Source organism: Rhinopithecus roxellana, chromosome 3 (genome assembly GCF_007565055.1).
Source record: "Rhinopithecus roxellana isolate Shanxi Qingling chromosome 3, ASM756505v1, whole genome shotgun sequence".
Taxonomy (NCBI): domain Eukaryota; kingdom Metazoa; phylum Chordata; class Mammalia; order Primates; family Cercopithecidae; genus Rhinopithecus; species Rhinopithecus roxellana.
The window spans coordinates 184,845,815-184,869,566 of NC_044551.1; the positions used below are offsets into that span (position 1 = coordinate 184,845,815).

Sequence of the window (23,752 nt, forward strand, 5' to 3'; positions counted from 1 at the left end):
TGGAGTAACCTTTCTTGATCTTCCCCCTTCTTTCTACAGTGAGTATGGTCCCCAGACTGAGTTCCCTGGTTATCATAAAGACAGACATTTTTCCATCAGTACCCCTACTCTTAACCAACTGCACTGGCACCCAGGCCAAAACCAGCAAAAACAGAGAACTCACTCCATGAAACTCCCATTCTCCAAACGACTCCCATCCTCCACACAACTCACCTGACAACTGGACCAGATTCTACATCCAGATATTAGGGGTTCAAATTCAGAAAGCCATTGCCTCATGCCTGTGAAAGACTGTCTTAATGTAACCTTACTCCCAGTCAAACACTTAAACAAAGGCATTAGGAGCAGGCACCTGTTCACTTGCCAGAGAATATCCCCCGTGCAGAACCAAATTCACCAGCAGAGGATTAGCCTAGGAACAGCACGGCTGATCATTATGACAGAAGATTGGGTCAGGACCACATGGTGGCTCTGAACTTAAACACATCAGACGCATTTTAATTCCACATCTTTTCTCACAGACTGCAAATAAGGCTGACTCATCTTGGTAGCCTTCCTGGGTTTAAGGCTTTTAATATTTAAAATAAACTGAAAATCATAATGAGAGAAACTACCATTGAATAAAAAAGCAGTTTCTACATCTTCCTCATAGATTCTATAATCAAAACAATTTTCTTGGTTAAATGGTTTCTGTATCAAACTAGAGAAAAGCGGGTAGGAAGGCATTATGGGAAGGTTAATGGGGGCTTACAGAGAACCCAGAGAATGACTGAACCAGGTCACAGAAAGGACAGGGGACAGGACAGCTCCAGGGGCCTGAGCAGCAGAGGCTCAAGGTCCGTCTCCCAAGCGTTCTGCCGGTAAAGTGCCTCCCCTCCAACTCTGGGTCTGGAGAGAATTCAATTGTCTTATCTGATTTGAGGATGCATTAAAATTTAACCATGTCCACAGGGGTGGGTCATATATAGAAACATGGTGTGGGGGCTGGAAAGGTGCAGTTTTCAGAAGAGGGGGACTAACTGGACAGACACCCTGGAGAGTGTCTAGAATATACAAGGGAGCCAGAGGGGCTATTAGAAGAGCAGCAGGACAATTTCAAAGAAGCTACTTTGTGGGCAGTGTGCACATGCAAAAGAAAAACGCTTTTTGTACTCAGTCATCCAGTCCAACAACAGAAAAATATTGATTTTTCCCAGCATCTCATTCAGCCCTAAGCATATACAGCAGCTGTACTTGCTGTGTCTAGTATGCATCGTTAACAACTCCCATCAGGTGGGATGCGGGGGAAGCACATTAGGAGGCCAGTGAATTCCTGGTTGTGTAGCCTCGGACTTATGACTTAATCTTTATTTGCCTCAGGTTCCTCATCTGAGGAAGAGAAATATTGTTCCATTCAGGGTAACAGTGAAATGAGATAGCAAGTAGCAGGTATGAAAGTTGAGAACACAGACTTGAGTCTCATCAGCAAGGTGGAGCCCTGGTCCTGATGCCAGTGGCTGTGGGACCCTGCAGATGCCTTACCTTCTTTGAGCTGCACTCTCCACATCTGTAGAACAAGAACAGGTGAACTTCCTGTGGGTTTTGTCAGCATTATATTATTTATATAAATCACCGTGCATAGTGCCTAACAGTTAGCTAACTTAAATCTGGGGTTAAAAACTGTTTTTAAGTGATGGTGCTTTGAAGAATACAGTTGCACACTATAGGATTTTATATTATTGTTGTTAACATGACTGTTATCATCAGTGATTCAAGGAACCCCAGATTCCAAGAAATAAGAATGAAGAAAGTTTAGCTTCATAGACATCCCTCCTCCTTCAAAAATCTCTTCATTGCTATCAAGTAAGATTAAAATGCCTTGACTTGACAGACAAGGCTGTCTGGGCTCTGATTACTGTCTTCAGCCTTACTTCTCACTATTTCTTCTGTTCCCACCAGCTCCCCACCTCCCCACCTCCCCACCTCCCTCTACAACCCACCTGCTCGCTATGGGCCACTTCCCAAACACAATTTATACTTCGAATCTCTGTGCCTTTCTTCTTTCCATTTTCTACTCTTGGAAAGACCCTTTGACCTGTCTCTACCTGTTGAAATTCATGTTTCAAGTCCAATAAAACCTCCTCGTAGGCCCTTTCTACTGCCACTATCGTTAACACCTCCTGAATTCATTTACTCCTTCAATCTTTGCTTGTACTGCTACTCTGATTTAGTTAGCCTTTGTTTTGTTTAGTCTGTTTAGCTGCTTCCATGACTCAATTCCCTACCCCATTACAAGCCGCTTGAGGGCAGAGGGGCAGGCATCTGTCATAATCATCTTTGTAATCCTTGTTAGCTAGCGCAGCAGCTGACACAAAGGTGGAACACAGTAGTCATTGGAAAGGAGAGAAGAAAGAAAGGCAGGAGAACAGAAGAAATTGTGTCATGAACTGCCCTCTGTGGAGCTCGGATATGTGCTAGCAATAAGCATTAGTGCTGTGCTCTGATCAATCAAGCTGCACAGCCCACCAAAAATATCCAGAAATGGAAAAATAAACTTCTTCCTTTCATTATAAGCTTCCAGAGAGTTTTTAATCATTCCGTGCTGTCAGATTATGAAATCCCAGAAAATCTGAAGCCCTAAGGGGCCTAACAATAATGTATCTTTATATTCAGTATCTTTATATTGCAATTCAGTATCTTTATATTGCAGATGTGCAAACTGAGGCCAAGAGAGATTTAGCCTCTGTTCCCCAAAGTTATTCAGCAAATCAGCAGCAGAGCTGAGACAAGGATCAGGGAGCTCTGTGGCTGCCATATCCAAACCCTTCCCTCGTTAGCAACAAACCACCATGCTTGATTTTCATTTTCCTGGGCTTGCCCCACATACCTAATTTCCTGCTGGCCCAGCCCAGTGTGGTAGTGGCTCATTCCAGGGGCTTGTTACTCAAACAAAAAGAGAAGAAAACAACACATTCTCAGAGAATAAAGCAGCCAGCAAAAGGGTTCTGTGAAACAGTGAAGTCAGAGGGAGCCCAGTCCATAAGACCACCCTAAGGTCTGACAAAAATTGCAAGTCTTGGGGTTCCCCAAGACTGAAAGTGTGAAAAATTCACTACCAGGACTCACAGAATTCACTGAAATCTGTTATTCTCATGCTTAGGTCTTATTACATGGAAAGGGCACCAATTAAAATCAGCCAAGAGAAGAGACACCTTAGGCAGAAGCCAGGGGAGGCCCAAATGCAGAGTTTCCACTGTCCTCTTCCCATGGAGCCATGGGTAGCGTTATTTCCCTGGCATCAGTGTGAGACAATATTCACAGTGTTGCCACCCAGGGAAGCTCCCCTGAGCGTGGTATCCAGAGTTTGTATTGGGGCTCTATCACATACATATAGTTAGATAACCGAAATAAGTGACTAAAGCAAACATCTCTATCAATCAAGGTTTGTTAAGCCAGCTTCAGGGCGTATCTGGGAAAAACTCAAACCACAGACATGCCTGGGGCTATTTTTCCAAAGATGTTTTCAGGAAGTTTAGTATTTACACATTTCCTTAAAGAGGGGAAGGCATCTAAGAAGAGGAGAGGGTAGGCAGTAAGGTGAATGGTTACATTCTTGTGAGACGTTAGTTAGTGGCCAGTAAATCTACATTTTACATAAGAAAAGGTGAATGTCTGAAAAGAAAAAAAAAGAGTAAAGGAAGGATCAATTGCATAGACTCCTCTGCATAGGTAGAGAGCTGACTGATCTCCTCTTGTCTTTCTTCTACACCTGGGAAGATAAGCTTGTAATGACATTGTCAGTGTGAAACCAAACAGATTTTCGTTTTAGGAGCAAGACTTAGATTGTAGATCTAAAGTTACAATTGGTATGTCCTTGTTCAGGAGAGGCCAAAAAATAATTTACCTATGAATGATCTGCAGAGGCAGTCACACTCGGAGATACCTGAGGCCTTTTACCTTTCCTGGTGGTCTGGCTAATGCATAATGCTAGTAACAGCTACTCATTTGGAAGAGGGTGTTGCATGACTCAGGCTGTAGTTTTAACCTTCCCTTTGACACAAGGATTTTGGGGTCCTGATATTTTTTAAATTTTCCTTTATGGGTTGTATGCCCACATGACTGATTGCAGTCTCCAATGCCCCTGGAAGTTGAGCTGATACCATGGAACCCAAAGTTCCCACCCTGAAAGAACATTATTAAACTATTTGGCAGGACCCAACACACCAGGCAAATGAAAATGAAAACACCCTTAGGAATAACATTCCAAGGGCTTAGCGATTACCAGAAGCCCAAGGACAAAGGCCAGACCTCCCTTGGGTAAGGTTAACTTCTTTACCACACTGAGCCCTGCATCTATTTTCTTCCTGACCTTCTTTACCTTTGTTTTCACAAAGCATATCGGGAAATGCTTGTGCTTTGGAATCAGGCAGTCCTGTGTAGGCTCTACCACTTCTACCTGTGTGACCTCAGCCATTCACTCATGCCTCCAAGTCTCAGTTTTCTGCTGTGGAAAATGATGATAGATGTGCCTATCCCTTGTGGTGTTTGTAAGGATCAGCATTCATACTTTCAGTGTTCAATGTCCAATATAATACTAATATGTAGTAGGTTCCATAAACTCAGAAAATCTAAGACAGGTCTTAGTTAATTTAGAAAATTTATTTTGCCAAGGTTGAAGACGCACCCATGACACAGCCTCAGAAAGTCCTGACGACACATGCCCAAGGCGGTCAGGGCACAGCTTGGTTTTATACATTTTGGGAAGACATGAGACATCAATCAATACATGTAAGAAGTACATTTGTTCCTTCCAGAAAGGTGGGGGCAATTCAAAGCAAGGCAATTCAAACCACCCCACCCCTGGGGGGTTCCAGGTCACAGGTAGGTGAGAGACAAATGGTTGCATTCTTTTGAGTTTCTGATAAGTCTTTCAGAAACTTATTGCTCCCTTTCTGATAAGGGAGCAATCAGAATATGGATGTATCTCTGTGAGCAGAGGGATGAGTTTGATAGAATGGGAGGCAGATTTGCCCTGAGCAGTTCCCAGCTTGAAAGGGCCCAAGACATTTTCCTTTCATAGTACCCAATACATGAGAGCTTCCACTTTGCAGGCTTCTCTTCTTCATCTCTCCTCCTCCTCCTCCACTACTTTCTCATCCCCCTTTTCCCCCACCCCCTTGCTCTCTCTTTATTTCCTTTTTCAACCTTCTATCTTCTCTCAGGACAGGAATATGTCACTTCAGTGTGCTGTGAATAAGGAAATGCCAAATTTGAGGGAACTAGATTCTTGCAGCAGCCTTGGGATATCCTTCCTCCTAGAGACAGCACCTGACGGCATCTGTTTACAAAGCTAGCTGTCCAGGGCTGGGATGAACAGGACTAACACTTTATAATGACTTAGCTCCACTCCAGGTCTGGTGCAAATTGAAGATGAAAATGTGTTTTCCAAAAATACTCAGGCTGTTGCTGATGCCTGGGCCTGTTTCACCTTTGGTTATACAATAGTCTTGTCTGGGCTTCTCTTCTGGGCCCACATTGCTGGCTTGCTCGCCAGGCAACTTTCCTAAGAAAAATCCTGCACTTATCCTTGGTTTGAGCAAACAATAAACTCACCATGCAGAGAAAAGGTCTAAAGGACTCCAGAGTGACACGGACCATATTATGAAGCAACATCTTAGTGAGGCCACGGAACTTGCACCACCCCGAGTTAGGCTCGGGCGTCTCTCAGTGGTGCTCCTGATGCTTCCTAGAATTGTTCTGTGGTTTGGGAAAGGCAAACCTTCCCCAGACTCATATTCCATGATTAAGATTAGCCTTCCATGTTTATTCTCTCCAAAAATGCCTTCTCCTACTCCCATACTCCTCCCTGACTACACGTCCTTCTCTTTACAGAACTATAATCAAGAAGAAAACAAAAACTTTCTGGTTCAGGGCCTCAGTTTCCAGATTATTAAAAAATCTGAGTCACAGATTTTGCCATTTCCTTCCCTCCATTTCTTCCCACCAATGTAGCATTCAGAATAATCAATGGCAACAGGCTAGTGCATCTTTTACCTAAGAGTCCCATAGTAAGCCTGTGATGTATCCAGAAAATTAGGGCTGGGTGAGATGATTAAATATTCATGCACTGCCCTTATTTTACTGCAAGATCTAGAGTGAGGAAGGTAGTTTTCCCCAAGTCACAGACATTCTTAGTGAGTAAAGCGGGGTAATCAGTGAAGCTGGAACTTAAGTGAACTCAACCAAAGATTTCGCTTTCCGTATGTTCAGGTTATTTTTATGACAGCTGTCTCTTCAAATTATTCTTCCCCTGTAAGTATATCCTCCTTTCCTCATCTATTTTGTAGTCATTCTTTCTCCTATTTCTTTCCTAAATCAGACATCATTATCTTTTTTAATCTTAAACTTTTTTATTAAGTCAGAGGAATATGTCTTCTTCCTTAATTCATTAATTCAACAGATATTTATTTAGTGTTTCCTACATATAAGGAACTCTTCTAGGCAGTCTGGAAAAAGCAATGAACAAAACAGACAAAAGTCTCTGTTTTCATATTGTGTACATGTTAGTGGTGGATAGCAATGGTAAGCAAACAAAAAATATAAAAATATATATTACATCAGATGATAAATGCTTTGAATTAAAAAAAGCAAGGAAGGAGGACAAAGGCTCAGAGTAGAGGGAACTTACAGTTTTAAATAGGATGGTCAAGGAAGTTCTCATTAAAAAGAGCAAGAAACAGGAGGTGCTCAAGGGAGGTTTGCAAGTATCAAGACAGAAGTAATCACAGGTTCGAAGTCTTTCAGGGGCACATGATCTGTGTGCCCTAACAATAACTGGGAGGCCACTGTGGCTGGAGCAGACTGAACAAGAGAGAAGGGGAACTTAGAGAGAGCGTTAGAGAGGAGAGGAGGGGCCGGAATGTATAGGGCTGTCAGTATTAACTGCAGAGTAACTAAGGGATACAAACACAATGGAATTTATAGTTAGAATTATAGTTATGGTACTTTACTTTTACTCCAAACCCCCAGGAAGCCAATGGAGAGTTTTGAGTACAGTTGAGAAATAACTTGACGTATTTTTAAGAATGAGGCCAGGTACATATACACCATGGAATACTATGCAGCCATAAAAAAGGATGAGTTCATGTCCTTTGTAGGGACACGGACGAAGCTGGAAACCATCATTCTCAGCAAACTATCATAAGGACAGCACAGCAAACTATCATAAGGACAGCAAACCAAACACCGCATGTTCTCATTCATAGGTGGGAACTGAACAATGAGAACACTTGGACACAGGAAGGGGAACATCACACACCAGGGCCTGTTGTGGGTTGGGGGAGTGGGGGAGGGATAGCATTAGGAGATATACCTAATGTAAATGATGAGTTAATGGGTGCAGCACACCAACATGGCACATGTGTACATATGTAACAAACCTGCACGTTGTGCACATGTACCCTAGAACTTAAAGTATTAAAAAAAAAAAAAAAAAAAGAATGAGGCCAGGTACACTGGCCCATTCCTGTAATTCTAGCACTTTGGGGGGCTGAGGTGGGAGAATCACTTGAGGCCTGGAGTTCAAAGTTACAGTGAGCTATGATTACATCACTGCATTTCAGCCTTGGTGACAGAGTAAGACCCTGTCTCTAAAAAAATAAAATAAAATAAATAAAAAGATAGCTATTCAGGTAAACTTGTGCCGTGGGGTTTGTGGTACAGATTATTTCATTACCCAGATACTAAGCCTAATACCCATTATTTTTCCTGATCCTCTCCCTCCTCTCATCCTCTACCCTCCAATAGGCCATAGTGTATGTTGTTTTCTCTGTCCTCATGTTCTCATCATTTAGTTCCCACTTACAAATGAGAACATGCAGTTATTCAGTTTTCTGTTCCTGTATTACTTTGCTAAGGATAATGGCTCCATCCATGTGTCTGCAAAGGACATAATCTCATTCTTTTTTATGGCTACACAGTATTCCATGGTATATATGTACCACATTTTCTTTATCTAGTCTATCATTGATGGACATTTAAGTTGATTCCATGTCTTTTCTATTGTGACTCATGTTACAGTGAACATACATGTGCTTTTTCGAGAACAGACTCAGGAGGCAAAATAATAGTGTAATCAGGTAGGAGATATAATGGTGGCTTGGATCAGGGTAGTATTAGTGGAGGTAGCAAGAAATAGTGAGATTGTTTATGTATTAGTGTAAAGAACATGGTATTTCTTGATTAATTGTATATGGCTAGATATAGGAAAAGAGAGCAAGAGAGAGAATGCAGGGGAGAGAGAAAAATAAGAATGACACAAAAAATTTTGATCAACAACTGAATTGATGAAGTTGCCATGGCCATTTGATGACAAATTATGCTTATTCTCTCTGCCTCAATTTTCTCATCTGCCAAGTGGGGAAAATAACCAAAATGATATGGTGATTATGACAGTTAAATGAGTTAATACAACCAAAATTTCTAGAATTGTGCCTGGTGCATAATAGTTAGCTACTGTTATCCTCTTCCTCTTCTCCCTGTGTGTTCCTTCACAGAAGTAAACATAGTCTGATATGATCTTGTTTATTTTTTCTTTATATATCTCCACCAAAATGTAAGCTTCATGAAGGCAACGGGCTCACCTGTCAAGTTCATGCCATATCACCAGCTTCTGCAACAGCATTTCAACCTTAGTATATGCTTGATGAATATTTAATGAGTAGAAGTACGAAAAGGTATAACAGCCAGTCAGCCCAGATTTTCCAAGACATCTCTTGACATAGGCACTGTCCGTCTCACACACACGTACTTGTCCATTTGTAGCTTAGAAAATTTGCTCACTGCCATTAAGATGAACTACAGATAGGTTAGATGGTTCACTCAGGAAGATTTCTGTGTGTGCTATGCCTTGGTGAAAGGAAAAGTTCTATCTAAATACAGCCATCAGTGAAAGGTCTGAGATTCCACGGACAGTAATCTCAGTATGCTCTGTATGAAGCTGAAATCAATGCATCTGGTTGTTCTGTAATTAGCAGAGCTTCTGCCCTGCCTCCACCCTCTGCCTCCACCCTCTGTTTCCACTGTCAAGGTGTCGCACATCTCTGGGCTGGCTCTCCATCCCGAGATGGTTTGGCTTGCTGTGCATGGCTGGAGGGAAGCAGGAGAGGGCAAGGACCCAATTAGATTGAAATGGAATCGAGTCTTTGGAGGCCCCTTGTCAGGGTGAAAAGTATTGGATGTTCCCAGTGATGACAGATGCTTCTTTATTTGGACTGATCTCAGAGTTTAGAGGTCATTTGTAAATACGATTTGCTCCGTTTGGTATGGCAAGTCCTGTTCTCAATGCCTTATGATTTTTTTTAATCCCTGAATCTTTTCCCCTGTGTTTTGACATGCTTACAGCCAGCGGAAAGGCTGTTTGGTCTGGAATGAATATTCAAATTCTTGGGAGCAGCTAAAGTAGCAACCAGGTTCATAAGGGAACTGATGAGCTGTTCACGTGGTGCTAAAACAACCCCGTGGGAAGAAAATAGGCAGAACACACGATGGTATGAATGAATGAATACAAAGTGAAGGCTCAACAATAATTTCCCCTGATTTTAGATGGGAGAAGGGGAAATGAGTTAAATTCATTATTTCGTCTTTAATTTGTGGTTCTAAGTCTTTGTACAGATGATATTCCGGGGAATGTAATCTTCAAAGAAATAATATCCCATTCTGAGTATAAACACAAAGTTTAATACAAATTATGAGATTTTTAACCCAGATGAATAGACTCATAAGAACCCACGGGCTATCCAAAATGTGTTTGTTTGCTTGGATGTATTTCGTTAACAGCCACTTAGGACAAACACTTCCTATGAAGCACTCATTGTTCTAATGTTTTAGAAATATTATTTCACGGAATCCTCACAGCCCAAGAGGTATATATTATTATTATCCCCACACGAAGAAGGTAATCGAGATCCTGAGAGGTTGAGACTCACAGCTAGTAAGAAGCAGAGCTGGGATTTGCATCCAGGTAGTCTGGATCCAATCGTTTGCAAAATGGCATAATGGCTGCAAGAGAGGGCCAGCTTTGGAGTTGTTTCTTAATTTTGTCTTATTAAAGGAGGGCAAATTGAAAGGAATCAGGAGCATCTCATAGAATCCAAGAGCCAAGAGAGATGTCAGCCCTGTATGGAATTGTAATCAGGGAATACAAAGTCAAAAGAAGCCTTTTCAGACATCTGTCCTGTCTTTTGGCTCTTCTTCATATTCACTGCACTGGCCTAGGAACCCACTCATCAGCTTGAATGTGGCCCATTTTAGCTGACTAGCACAGTAGCCCCATCCTCTTAGCCTTTTCCACCTGGCTCTCACATTTTCCTCTCATCAACCTCCCAGTCATCTGCAACTTTAAAAATAATAATGATTAGCCTAAATGACAGACATTTAAAAGTTTAATTTTCAGAAGCTTCACTGGAAATCTTGAGGGGCACTGCAGCAACCTGTTCAGAACTCTTTATGTCACACTTCTTCCTTTATGCAGTGACACTTGTGGCAATGGTCTGGGGCCTAAATGAGGCAAAAGTGAGAGCATTAGCCCTGACATGGCAGTATTAGATATCTAGAAGAATCTATTTTGTACCTCAAAACCTTACTTTCTTTTTGATAAAAATCAATATTATAAATCAAGTCAGCATCATCATGATTTCCCATGGATACTCGTTGTTCAGGATGTATTAACAGTCCATAAAGACAGAGTACCACTGGGGTCCATGAACCCCAAGATGTTCTGAGATCCTGTCCGGTGATTCAAAAAAAGCAATATGTGTGCACAGTCTCCAACCTGTGAAGGCCCAACTGGCAACTTTCCATGTTTAAACTTATGTATTATAAATATTTACACACACACAGACACACACACGCACATACTTCATGAAAACCCCAACTTGTATTTACAACAGGCTTACTTACTGCAACCAGCTCTTATACCAATTATTACTTGAGGGAACTGAAATCAGGCCAGTGTAATCAACAATAATAAGAAAAAGCAATGGGCTTAGTTGTGGGAGGGAATAATTTTTTATTGCAAATCTTTGTAAGCAATATGCAAATTATATGCTTCTCTACCAAAGCTACAGTGCTGACCAAGGCAACATTTCTCTTTGAAAAACTAAGAACCCATGTGGTGAGACATCCAGGAAGGAATTTTCAGCATGAGGAAAGGATGGTTTGAGCTTATCAGGAAGAGAGGGCTATAAATTCAAGGAAAAGCTGCAAATGCAGAAAAGAAGAAAAGGGAGAATCTTCCAGAAAACTGCACTGAAATTGTCAAAATAAGAAGCTAGTAATTGCAAAGAATATTTTATATCACACAACAAGGATCAAGATTTCTTGGCCAACAGCTGATTGAAGCTTTCAGGCATACTGACTCATAAGAAAAGTTGTAAAAGAGCTGACTTTAATTTTAATTCAGACCAGAGGACCCTGGAGCAAAGAAGAGTGCATAAGAAGCTGGTTAAGAGACATATTCCCCAGGAAAGAAAGCCAGTGTTTTCATTTTAAACTCCATTGCACTCAGTTTTTTTAAGCCTCTTTAAAAAGAAAGAAAAGAAATTATGCTATAGCCTTTACATTCATTGTTTCATTTTTGCTTTCTAATAAATGTTACAAAAGCACATATTTTGGGTGTTATTTTTCCCTTCATTTATTTTCATGATGAGTGTTGGTATTTTTATAGTATACAAAGAGTTCCCATAAGCATAATCCCAATTCATAACATCACACCAAGGGGAAATAAGAGCTTATATTATGTTCACTAGATTTGCCAGCAGAAAACAATTAGGTTAGCAGTTGCAATTCAAGTAAATTCAGAGTAGCCATAATATCACCAATGCCTTGGGAGGAGTTACAGGACATTGCAGAATCTTTACTGAAGGAAGAAATGCAACTTCTTTCCTGCCATTTGTTGATGCTGCAATTCCATTTGTGAAAGGAAAAAGTCCAACCACAATAATAGCTCTGTTCGTTTTCCTGGGGATGGCAGAATCATAGGCCCGAGAGACCTGCATATGAATCCTGCCTGGGTATTTTGTAATCTGAGCTTCAGGAAGTTGCTTAACCTTCTGGGACTGAGTTTCTTCATTGGAAAATGGTAATAATCACACTTCCCTTGCTAGGTGATGGTAAGTATTAGAGATAATCTACTCAACAGCACCTGGCACATAGACTGGACCAAATAGTGGCCATATTATTTTACTTTTCCTAATGAGGATAATAATGTTTATATTAAAGTTGTGAGATCATGTTCAAACAAGTCACTGGCTCTTATGGATCTCTTGAATGCCCGATTCCATTCCAGTCTATTATTATAAGTCTCTGTTTTATTTAATAACTCATCTCCATTTAACTCAGCAACCATTTAGCAAGCGCTACTGTGGGCACAGAGCTAGGCAAAGCATACAAACACAAATCATGCATTGGTCTTTGCCTTCTAGGAACTATTGGATTGTTGCAAAAGTAGTTGCAGTTATTGCCATTACTTTCAGTGGTAAAATCCCCAATTACTTTTGCACTAACCTAATATTTTTTTTTTATTTGTTGGCTAATTGTTCAGTCCCAGTCCAGAGAACTCTGATGAACCTCAGTCCTGTTGAGTTTACTTTTTCCTTTGTTTATTCATCTGTTTATTTCACATTCAAGTTCCTGCTATGTACCGGGACTGTGGTGGATCTTGAACCAGATGTAGTCCCTGTCCACGAGGAGCACTCTAGAGGGTTACTAGGGTTTGGTTTGTCCCTACCAAAACTCATGTTAAAATTTGATCCCCAATGTGGCAGTATGGGAGGTGGGGTCTGATGAAAGGTGTTTGGGCCATGAGGTCGGATCCCTCTTGGGTGGCTTGGTGCCATTCCCAAGGTAGTGAGTGAGTTCTTGCTATGATGATACTGGATTAGTTCTAACAAAATTGAATAGTTCCCTTGAGAGTGGGTTCTCATAAAGCCAGGACACCCCTGGGGTTTTGTCTCTGTGTGTGTGTACTGGTCCCCTATGATCTTCACCATGTTACGATGGAGCACAAAAGCTCTCACCAAAAGGCAAGACTATGCCCTTGAACTTCACAGTCTATAAAACTGTAAGCTAAATAAACTTCTTTTGTTTATAAATTACCCAGTCTCCGATATTCTGAGACCATGGTGTTGGTAGAGCAACACAAAATGGACGAAGACAAGGAGAATGCAGAGTGATTAATGCCATGACCTAGTTTGGATTTGGGAAAGAAATGGCACCAGGGACGTCAGTGTATGTATCCGATTCCTGGCCAAAGTTTATATCTCAAGTACATTGCTGCTTTCTGCCCTGCAGAGGCAAGACCATGAATAACAAAATGCTTAAGTAGCCCTCCTATTTCCTTAGTTTCTAGACCAAATCCTCTCTCTGAGCAATTAGCCCCTTGCTTGCTTTCTCCTTCATCTCAGCCTGGCTGGCCCGCTGTGGCCCCCCAACTGAGATCCCACCAAGTACAGGGTAAATCCAACCTGTTTTCATTCCAGATTCAGCACCCCACCTTACCCTTGTGACTAGTTTTGGGTACATACCAGAGAGGCCTTCCTAGAAGTCTACTAGGAGATGGAGCAGGGTGTGTGACTGGACTTTAATAAAGCTCATTAAGTGTCTCAGTACAGCATGACAGTTTGGGGCCCCAGTTCTGAATTCAGACAAGTATGGATTCCAACCTGGAACATGCTCCTATGAATTATAGGGTTTTAGGGAAGATATTTAACTTTACTGAGACCTAGTTTCCTCTTCTGTAATATGGAAATAACAATGGTTTTAGCTCTCAGGGATCTTGTGAGTATTAAATAAATTCACATTGGTGAAAGGCTCAACTTCGTGTGTGATATTTGATAAGCTCTCAACCAACATATCACTATTAAAGCAGGTGCTCTCCAAAACTGCTTCACTTGGGAACAAACTGTCCCAAGTTCACTGAGGGCTTGAAGTTTTAGCAGGGAAGGCAGTTCTCAGGGATTCAGACCTTTTTCTGCAGGAAGAGAGAAAAGTGAGACAGAAAAAGAGAACTGAACAAAAGAAGAAGAAGGGGATTGGAGATATACATACCTCCCCAAAGACACACCAGGCCTTGCCCTCTATCCAACTAATCAAATTTGAACATTACATCATTTTTGTTTTAGATTTTCTTTGAAAACAGTTAGAGATATAGTTGAAGTTTATTGTGTATTCCCCTCCAATTCCTTTCCTTTCCAAGTATAACTGTTGTCCTAAACTTGGTATTACTTCCACACATATTTTTCTTCTATCATAAATATATGTAAAATTCAAAACAATATAGTTTTGCATAAACAATATGTAGCATTGTTTTAAACCTTATATAAATAGCATTTATAACTAAACTGTTGGTTGCCTACTCAATATTTTCTTTTCTTGCTTACAGAACATGCAGTTTATTCTGATCAATAATTCGTCCAGCTAAAGGACTATATCTCCCCACTCTTCTTGTGGCTATAGGGGCACAGCAAAGGTCACTGGGCTAATCTCCTTAAAGGGACTCGGCTGACAGGTATATCTTTTGCTTTGCTCCCCCGTTTCTTTCCTCTTCCTGTGTGGAACATGACTGAGGTGGATGTAGCTCCAATAGTCCTTTGGTTCATGACACCAACTTGATGATGGAAATCAGTGCTAAGGATGATGGAACAGAAAAAACGGGGTCCCAGGTGACCTTGATGCCTCCATATCAGCTTTGGACTACCTACCTCTAGATTTGTGTGTGTGTGTGTGTGTGTGTGTGTGTGTGTGTGTGTGTGTGTGTGTGTGTTTGTTTGTTTGTTTGTTTTGAGACGGAGTCTCGCTCTGTCGCCCAGGCTGGAGTGCAGTGGCCGGATCTCAGCTCATTGCAAGCTCCGCCTTCCGGGTTCACGCCATTCTCCTGCCTCAGCCTCCCGAGTAGCTGGGACTACAGGCGCCCGCCTCGTCGCCCGGCTAGTTTTTTGTATTTTTAAGGAGAGACAGGGTTTCACCGTATTAGCCAGGATGGTCTCGATCTCTTGACCTCGTGATCCGCCCGTCTCGGCCTCCCAAAGTGCTGGGATTACAGGCTTGAGCCACCGCGCCCAGCCTAGATTTGTTTTATGTCAAAAAGAAACCTCTACCTTGTTTAAGCCACTTATTATTGTTGTTTTTGTAGTTGCTAAATGTGGCTGAACCTAACCCTAGATAATAGAGACTCATATGTATATTGTCTTCCCAACTTCTTGCTCAACTTTACATTTTGTTTTCCAGCATTCTGTTTGTTTTATGAGGCAAGTATAGTGTTAAGTCACCAATTCTGGAGTAGATGGGCTGTTTTACAGCCCAACTCTGCCACCGACAGCTATAAGACCTTTAAGCTTTGCTTTGCTTCTTACTTTCTTCATCTATAAAATGGGGATGCTAATAGAACCCCCATTACAGGGTTGTTATCAGAGTTATATGAATTAATATTGACATGCAAAGTGCTTATAGTAGTACTTACACCAAAATAATAGTTAACCTTAAATAAGACATTATTATGTGCTATTTACTCATGAGATACAGTACAGTTTTAACTGCCATAAGATATTCCATTTTATAAATATGTTACAATTTTTTTATTCTAATGTTTGATGGACATTTAAGTTGTTTCCATTTTTAACATTTACTGAATGATGCAATTAATATTTCTGAAGGTCTCCTTGTGCACATGTGTGCAAATTGCTTCAAGGTATCTATATAGATGTGAAAATGCTGGGTCTAAGAACGTGCACTTTCAACGTGGCTTAATAAAGCTAAATTCTGACTGGGCACAGTGGCTTACGCCTGTAATCCCAGCACTTTGGGAGGCCCAGGTGAGTGGATCATGAGGTCAAGAGTTCAAGACCAGATTGGCCAAGATGGTGAAACCCCGTCTCAACTAAAAATACAAAAATTATCTGGGTGTGGTGGCAGGTGCCTGTAATCCCAGGTGCTTGGGAGACCAAGTCAGAGAATTGTTTGAACCCAGGAGACAGAGGTTGCAGTGAGCTAAAATTGCACTACTGCACTCCAGCCTGGGCAACAGAGTGAGACTCCGTCTCATAAATAAATAAATAAATAAATAAATAAATAAATAAATAAAGCTACATTCTTCCCAAAGTGTTCACAAAAAATTGTGTATGAAAGTATCCATTGCATCTCATCTTTGCCAAATCTCAACTTTAATTAGACTTCTTATTTTTTGCCAGTCTTATGATGGTATAACAAGATAACTTTGTTGCTGTTTTAATTTACTTGTCCCTGATTACTAGTTAGGCTGAAAATAACTGTATGATTTGGAGATATTTAGGTTTCTTTTCTGTGAAAAACCTATACATGTCATTTTTTATTTTTCTATCGAGCTATCTTTTCCTTTTCAAATTTGTGTATCTAATAATGTTACCAACATCTCCTCCCAACTGTGGTTTACCTTTCCATGTTGTTTAGGGCACAGAAAGTTTAATGTAGTGAGATTTATTACTTTTTCTTTATTGATACCTGTGCCCTAAGAGATTCCTCCCTGCCTCAAGACCATAGGGATATGCTCTCGTATTTTGTTTTACTCCTCACCTCACCCCTCAATGAGGCAGATCTTTAATGCACCTAGAATTTAGTTTTCGTGTTGAAGTAGAAACAAGTTTCTGTTGTCATTGTTATATGACTTATTGATGGTCTCAACACTATTTTCCAAGGGGTGGGTCTGTCTGTACTGATTTGCAAGGCCATATCTGTCACATAACTAACTCGCATATGTACACAGGTCTATTGCCTGGTTCTCTGGTGTGTATCATTTGTCTGCTTGTTATCATGGTGCCAATATACACTGTCTGACTCTCAGTCTCTAAGGGCTCTTTAATCCATGAGAGAATCCAAGAACTTTGCATTGTTGTCATTGTGAAGATAAATGAGTCAGGATGGATTTTTCCCTAGATAGACAGCTCTTCCATCACGATGTAGAACAAGTCTCAGTGCCACAGGAACATAGCAGAAGGATGGAATAGATTTAACTCAAACTTGCCTTTTACTTCTCTTCTCAATTTATACCCTGTGATATTACAGATTCCAAACCCATACATGCCTTCAGAGGCTTCTCTACATGATTCTAAACTCAACAAAGCCCCACCCCACACTGCTGGACAGCAAAGCCATTTGTCTTACTAATGGTCCAAAGGAAAGGAAAGCTGCCTAGATGTCATATCTATAGCCTGGACAATTAAGAAGCACTTGTGACAGAGAACATTATATTGGAAATGTAAAAAGTCACCAAATCCTCACATGTACAACTCTAAAAAGATTGAGAAAATTGAAATTAATTATCCACTCACTAGATGGGGTGTTATCTCCTTGGCTCTCTCATGAGAGGACAGAATGAAGTTATTAGAGATTGGAAGGGGGCAGGAGTTGAGTGTAGCTACCTATACGTGTTAATTTACTTTTATCTCAATTTCCTATATTAGAATAATAAGCCAAACTACCCCCAGAAAGAATGCTAGTTTTATTTTAAAAATCAGACAACAAAACCTCAACAACACCCTAAAAATGTTGTGGTGGCTGTCGACCTCCCTGGACACCAGGGAATGTCAGTGGGTCTGCCTCAGTGGCCTCAATCAGACGAGCATATAGAAAGCAACGCCCAGTGATTTTTCTAAACATCCATGGTCTCTTGCCAACAATTGAGGTTTAATGAAGACAGGGAAATTAGACCTCAGAGACTAAGTCTTCTGAAGGTGGATATTTCCTGGAGGCATGTGAAACTCTCAACCCCCATCAGGCATTCCAGCCAGGGGACAGCACTCTATCATTCTTCTTCAAGCTTGTAGTGTCTGATTGATTTATCACTGTGCTGCTTCTCCAAGTCTCCACGGGCATTTAGCCATTCAAGCCACAAGAGTACTTAAATACCGAAGCCTATGTCTCTACTTTCTTCCCAATTCTTTTTTCTCTTCTCTTTCTTCTGGTTCTGCTTTTGTGGGTTTGTGGTCTTGTTCGTGGGAGATCCTTAGTCATTTTGACTTTATAGATTCTCTTCCACTCATCTGATATTAATAGGCTTTTCTTTACTATAAGAAAAAACAGATTAACAACTTTGGTCTACTATTCTTCAGAAAGATGTACTTGGATTTGTGTGACCCTATTCAGAACATAACATGCATATTGCAATAAAGGAAAAAAGTATGTGATACTGTCTGATGGCTATGGAAAGTCTCTGTTGAGAAATTTGCTTTCTTGCAATTTAATGAGTCTCATAATAACCAGAGAGCCTCTTCAGCATCTGAATTGAAGCGAGAAAGTTGTGATTGGCTGTCATCAAGAGCCCAGGGTTCCTGCCTTAAAAAGCTAGATCACTATCCAGCAATACCAACTCATGGGGTCCTAGATTTGGGGGATCCCACTGTAGTGGAAGAGTCAGAAGAAGCGTGACTCACATTAGAAAGTTGCTCAGTATTGTTTCAGATGAGAATAAAGAGGGCTGGGCGCAGTGGCTCATGCCTGTAATCCCAGCACTTTGGGAGGCTGAGGTGGGCGGATCACCTGAGGTCAGGAGTTTGAGACCAGCCTGGCCAACATGGTGAAACCCTGTCTCTACTAAAAATACAAAAGTTAGTCAGGCATGGTGGCAGGTGCCTGTAATCCCAGCTACTAAGGGAGGCTGAGGTGGGAGAATTGCTTGAACCTGCCGGGTGGAGACTGCAGTGAGCCGAGACAGAGCCACTGCACTCCAGCCTGGGTGACAAAGCGAGACCCTGTCTCAAAAAAAAAAAAAAAAAAAAGAAAAGTAAAAAGAAAAAAAAGAACAAAGAAATATTAAGACAAACCAACAGTCCACAAATCTTTAACTCGTTGAGTCTTTTGGTGCCCTGAGGCCTATGTGTCATTGTGACACTAAGGCCAGTCTCTACTTTTCTCTAATTTGAAATGCTTTCTAATTTAAGAAGTGAAAAAAATCACCCAGGTGAAATCTTAATAAAGTCTGTTGTTTAGTTCATTGTCCTGTATCGATATTAATTTCTTAGTTTTTGACCAATGTATCCTGGCTATGTAAGATTAGGAGAATCTCAGGTAAAGGAACTCTCTGTATTATCTTTGCAATTTTCCTGTAAACCTAAAATTACTTCAAAATAAAAAGGTTATTTTTAAACAAACTAACCAGGGCAATCACAGATGTCTCAGGCTACGGAGGTAAACCTAAGTGGAATTCTGGTTCACGTTGAGGTAGAAAAATCAAGAGCCAAGGTGTCTGGGCTACGCACTGGGGACTTCATTTTAACTCTACTACTGACTATTCTTACAACCTTAAACCACTTAACCTCTCTTCATTTTTATTGTTTGTTATTACAAATTATGTCCATGTTAATTATATAATAACAGGCAAACCTTGTTTCACTGCTCTTCACTTCATTGAACTTCCTTTATTGCATTTCACAGATACTGTGTTTTTTATAAATTATTTGCAGCAACCCTGCATCAAGTAAGATGCCAGCACGATTTTTCCAACAGCATGTGCTGGCTTTGTGTCTCTGGGTCACATTCTGGGTATTCTCACAATATTTTAAACCTTGTCATTTATTACACCTGGTATGGTGGTTTGTGATCAGTGATCTTTGATGTTACTATTGTAATCATTTTGGGGCACTGCCAACCCCCTCATGTAAGATGGCAAACTTAATCTCTAAATGTGTGTGTCCTGACTACTCCACCATCCAGCTGTTCCTCAATCTCTCTCCCTCTTCATGGGCCTCCCTATTTCCTGGGACATAGCAACATTGAAATTAGGCCAATAAATAACCCTACAGTGGCCTCTAAGTGTTCAAGTGAAAGGATGAGTTTAATGTCCCTCACTTTAAATCAAAAGCTAGAAGATGATTAACCTTCGTGAGGAATGCATGTTGAAAGCCAAGATAGGCTGAAATCTAGGCCTCTTGCACCAAATAGTTAACCAAGTTGTGAATGCAAAGAAAAAGTACTTGAAGAAAATTGAAAGTGCTATTCCAATGAATACACAAATGGTAAGAAAGCAAAACAGCCTTATTGCCAATACGAAGACAGTTTTATAGAGCTGGATAGAAGGTTGGGCCTTTATTGCCGATAAGAGAGTTTTAGCACTGGCTAGAAGGTCTAACCAGTCACAACACTTCCTTAAGCCAAAGCCTAATCCAGAGCAAACCCCTAACTTTCTTCAGTTTTATAAAGGCTGAGAGAGGTGAGAAAGCTGCAGAAGAAAAGCTGGGACTGGGTATGGTGGCTCACACCTGTAATCCCAATACTCTGGGAGCCCAAGGTAGGCAGACTGCTTTAGCCCAGGAGTTCAAGACAAGACTGAGCAAAATGGTGAGACCCCCATATTTACAAAAAAAAAAAAGTACAAAAAAAGTAGCCAGGCATGGTGGCCTGCACCTGTAGTCCCAGCAACTTGGTAGGCTGAGGTGGGAGGATTGCTTGAGCCTGGGATTTCGAGGCCACAATGAGCTGAGATGGTACCACGGTACTCCTGGACACGCCTGGACAACAGAGCAAAACCCTGTCTTAGAAAACAAAAGATAAGGCCGGGTGTGGTGGCTCACACCTGTAATCCCAGCACTTTGGGAGGCCAAGGCTGGCAGATCTCAAGGTCAGGAGATCGAGACCATCCTGACTAACACAGTGAAACCCCGTCTCTACTAAAAACACAAAAAATTAGGCAGGTGTGGTGACAGGCACCTGTAATCCCAGCCACTTGGGAGGCTGAGGCAGGAGAATGGCGTGAATCTGGTAGGTGGAGCTTGCGGGGAGCTGAGATCGTGTCACTGCACTCCAGCCTGGGCGACAGAGCACGACTGCGTCTCGAAAAAAAAAACAAAAACAAAAAGATAAAAGAAAGAAATGTTGGAAACTAGCAGAGATTATTTCATTAGGTTTAAGGGAAAACAGCCATCTCCATAATATAAAACTGCAAGGTGACACAGCAAGTGCTGATGTAGAAGCTGTGGCAAGTCATCAAAAGATCTAGCTAAGATCATTGGTAAAAGTGACTGCACTAAACAATGACTTTCAGTGTAGACAAACAACCTTACATTGGAAGAAGATGCCATCTAGGACTTTCATAGCTGGAGAAAAGTCAATGCCTAGCTTCAAAATATCAAAGAACAGACTGACTCTCTAGTTAGAGAATAATGCAGCTGGTGACTTTAAGTTGAAGCCAATGCTCATTTGCCATTCCTAAAATCCTAGGGTCCTTAAGAATTATACTAAATCTACTCTGTTTGTGTTCTGTAAATTAGGACAACAAAGCCTAGAGGATAGCACATCTGTTTATGGCATGGTTTACTGAATATTTTAGGCCTGCTGTTGAGACCTACTACTCAGAAAAAGAAAATAACAATTTTTTTTCAAGAGATTACTATTTGGCCTGGCACAGTGGTTCATGCCTATAATCCCAACTCTTTGGGAGGCTGAGGCAGAAGGATCACTTGAGGTCAGGAATTCAAGATCAGCCTAGGCAACATAGGCAGCTGTCTCTACAAACAATTTTAAAAAGTCAAGCATGATAGTTCACATCTATAGTCCCAGTTACTAAAGAGGCTGAGGTGAGAGGGTCGCCCAGGAGTTTAAGACTGCAGTGAACTATGATCATGGCACTGAACGCCAGCCTGGGTGACAAAGTAAGATCCTGTCTCTCAACAACAACAACAAAAGTTACTGCTCCTTAACACTGCCCCTGGTGACCTAAGAGCTCTGATGCAAATGTACAAGGAGATTAATGTTGTTTTCATGCATGCTAACATAACATTCATTCTGTAGTTTATGGATGAAGGAGTAATCTCTACTTTCAAGTCTTATGACTTAAGAAATACATTTCATAAGGCTACAGTCACCACCCCCCCTTATCAGTCAACAGCCTATAACATCAAGACAAGCCAGACACAGTGACTCACACCTGTATTCCCAGCACTATGGGAGGTAGCACTCAAGGCGGATGGATCACCTAAGGTCAAGAGTTTGAGACCAACCTGGCCAACTTGGTGAAACCTCATTTCTACTAAAAATTCAAAAATTACCTGGGTGTTGTGGTGGGTGCCTTTAGTCCCAGCGAGCCAGGAGGCTAAGGCAGGAGAATCGCTTGAATCCAAGAGGTGGAGGTTGCAGTGAGCCAAGATCGCACCATGCACTCCAGCCTGGGTGACAAGAGTGAGACTCCGCCTAAAAAAGAAAAAAAGCAAATAACATCAAGACAAAACTCTCCAACAGCAAAAAGTTTACAACTCTTTTTATAAGCTCAGATAATGACTAACATTTTTTAGCAATAAAGTATTTTTTAATTAAGCTATGTATTTTTTAGACATAATGCTATTGCACACAATAGACTACAGTATAGTATAAACATAGCTTTTATATGCACTGTGGGACTCAAAAACATATGTGACTCACTTCATCGCAACATTCACTTTGTTGTATTCTGGAACCAAACCCACAATCTCCAAGTTACCCCTATATGTAATAATATACATTATAAATTATTATAAATATTTCAGAAGGGCAATCAGATTCATCTCTAATATATGGAAAAATTAATTAGCCACAATCATATCCTCCAAACCACAATTTCATCACATATGAAGCTCCAGTATGAACAAATTTACTTCTGCAGATCTTCTAGTTGACCCAGACAGTTTCAGTTCCAGTATATATTCAATTCTAGTATATGCAAATATCAAGTCATTTTTAAGAAAAGAGGAAACTAAAGGGTTAGGTAAAAATAAAAATGGTATATAGAAAATAGAGATTGTATAAACTACTATTAAAAGATAAAGAATATTGAAAGCAGGTGAACTGTGTTCTTAGACGTGTACCCTGGTTCTACTGGGAAAGCCTTTCCTGAGACATAGGAGAGCATCCTGTTACAAGTATCTTGGCCAGAAATTCTCCTGAGCAGAGTTAAGAACTTGTAATCTTGTGTAATGGGAAAGGAGTTTCAAAACACTTCCCCAATAATTCACCAATCTCAAAACTTCAGTTTCTCATAATTCCCTCAGATCAAAGGAGCCAAAAATCCAAAAGCCCTGAGTCATAAAATCAAAATAATTTTCATTTAATATTTCATAACAGATGTTAGCTACAAACAAAATTAATTTCAAGTTTCTTGTGTCAGGAGAGACAAGCATTAAAAAGTTCTGGGGAGGAGGTCCCAAGTGATATCGCATCATACACATTGTTAATTACATGAGTAAGTGTCATTTATATTGACGTTATTTCGCATGCTGCCTTGGTTGTTTTGCTTAAAATGTTTTTTGTTATACTCCCAAAATTTGGTCCAAAAACAGGGAACTTCCATTATGATTTCTCAAGTTCCTTAACCACAGTTACTTCTAACTGGAGACTTTGAGGAATTTAATGCCTACGGCTGAAAAGAACCATTACAATACAAGCCCAACTTACCTCATAGGATTATTTGGAGAATGAAATGAGATAATAGAAATAAAGTTCTTTGAAATATTTTTTAATAATTTTAAATTACAAATTATTGTTTTTGTTTATCAAATAAGTGAAGTATTTCTTTTTTTTATTTTTCGTATTCTTTTTTTATGTTTTTTTATTTTTATTTATTTTTTTATTATACTTTAAGTTCTAGGGTACATGTGCATAACGTGCAGGTTTGTTACATATGTATACTTATGCCATGTTGGTGTGCTGCACCCATCAACTCGTCAGCACCCATCAATTCATCATTTATATCATGTATAACTCCCCACTGCAATCCCTC

At 40.6% G+C, this 23,752-nt stretch overlaps 1 protein-coding gene across 1 annotated transcript in view; it reads left to right on the forward strand.

The window, feature by feature from the left end:
- The window catches only part of ATP10B (ATPase phospholipid transporting 10B (putative)), a 283,570-nt gene that overhangs the window by 110,115 nt on the left and 149,703 nt on the right, over positions 1 to 23,752 (forward strand). Inside the window, exon 3 of the mRNA XM_030927999.1 lies at positions 14,420 to 14,545. The gene's annotated coding sequence lies outside the window, so the exon portion shown is untranslated. The remainder of the gene's footprint in view (positions 1 to 14,419; positions 14,546 to 23,752) is intronic.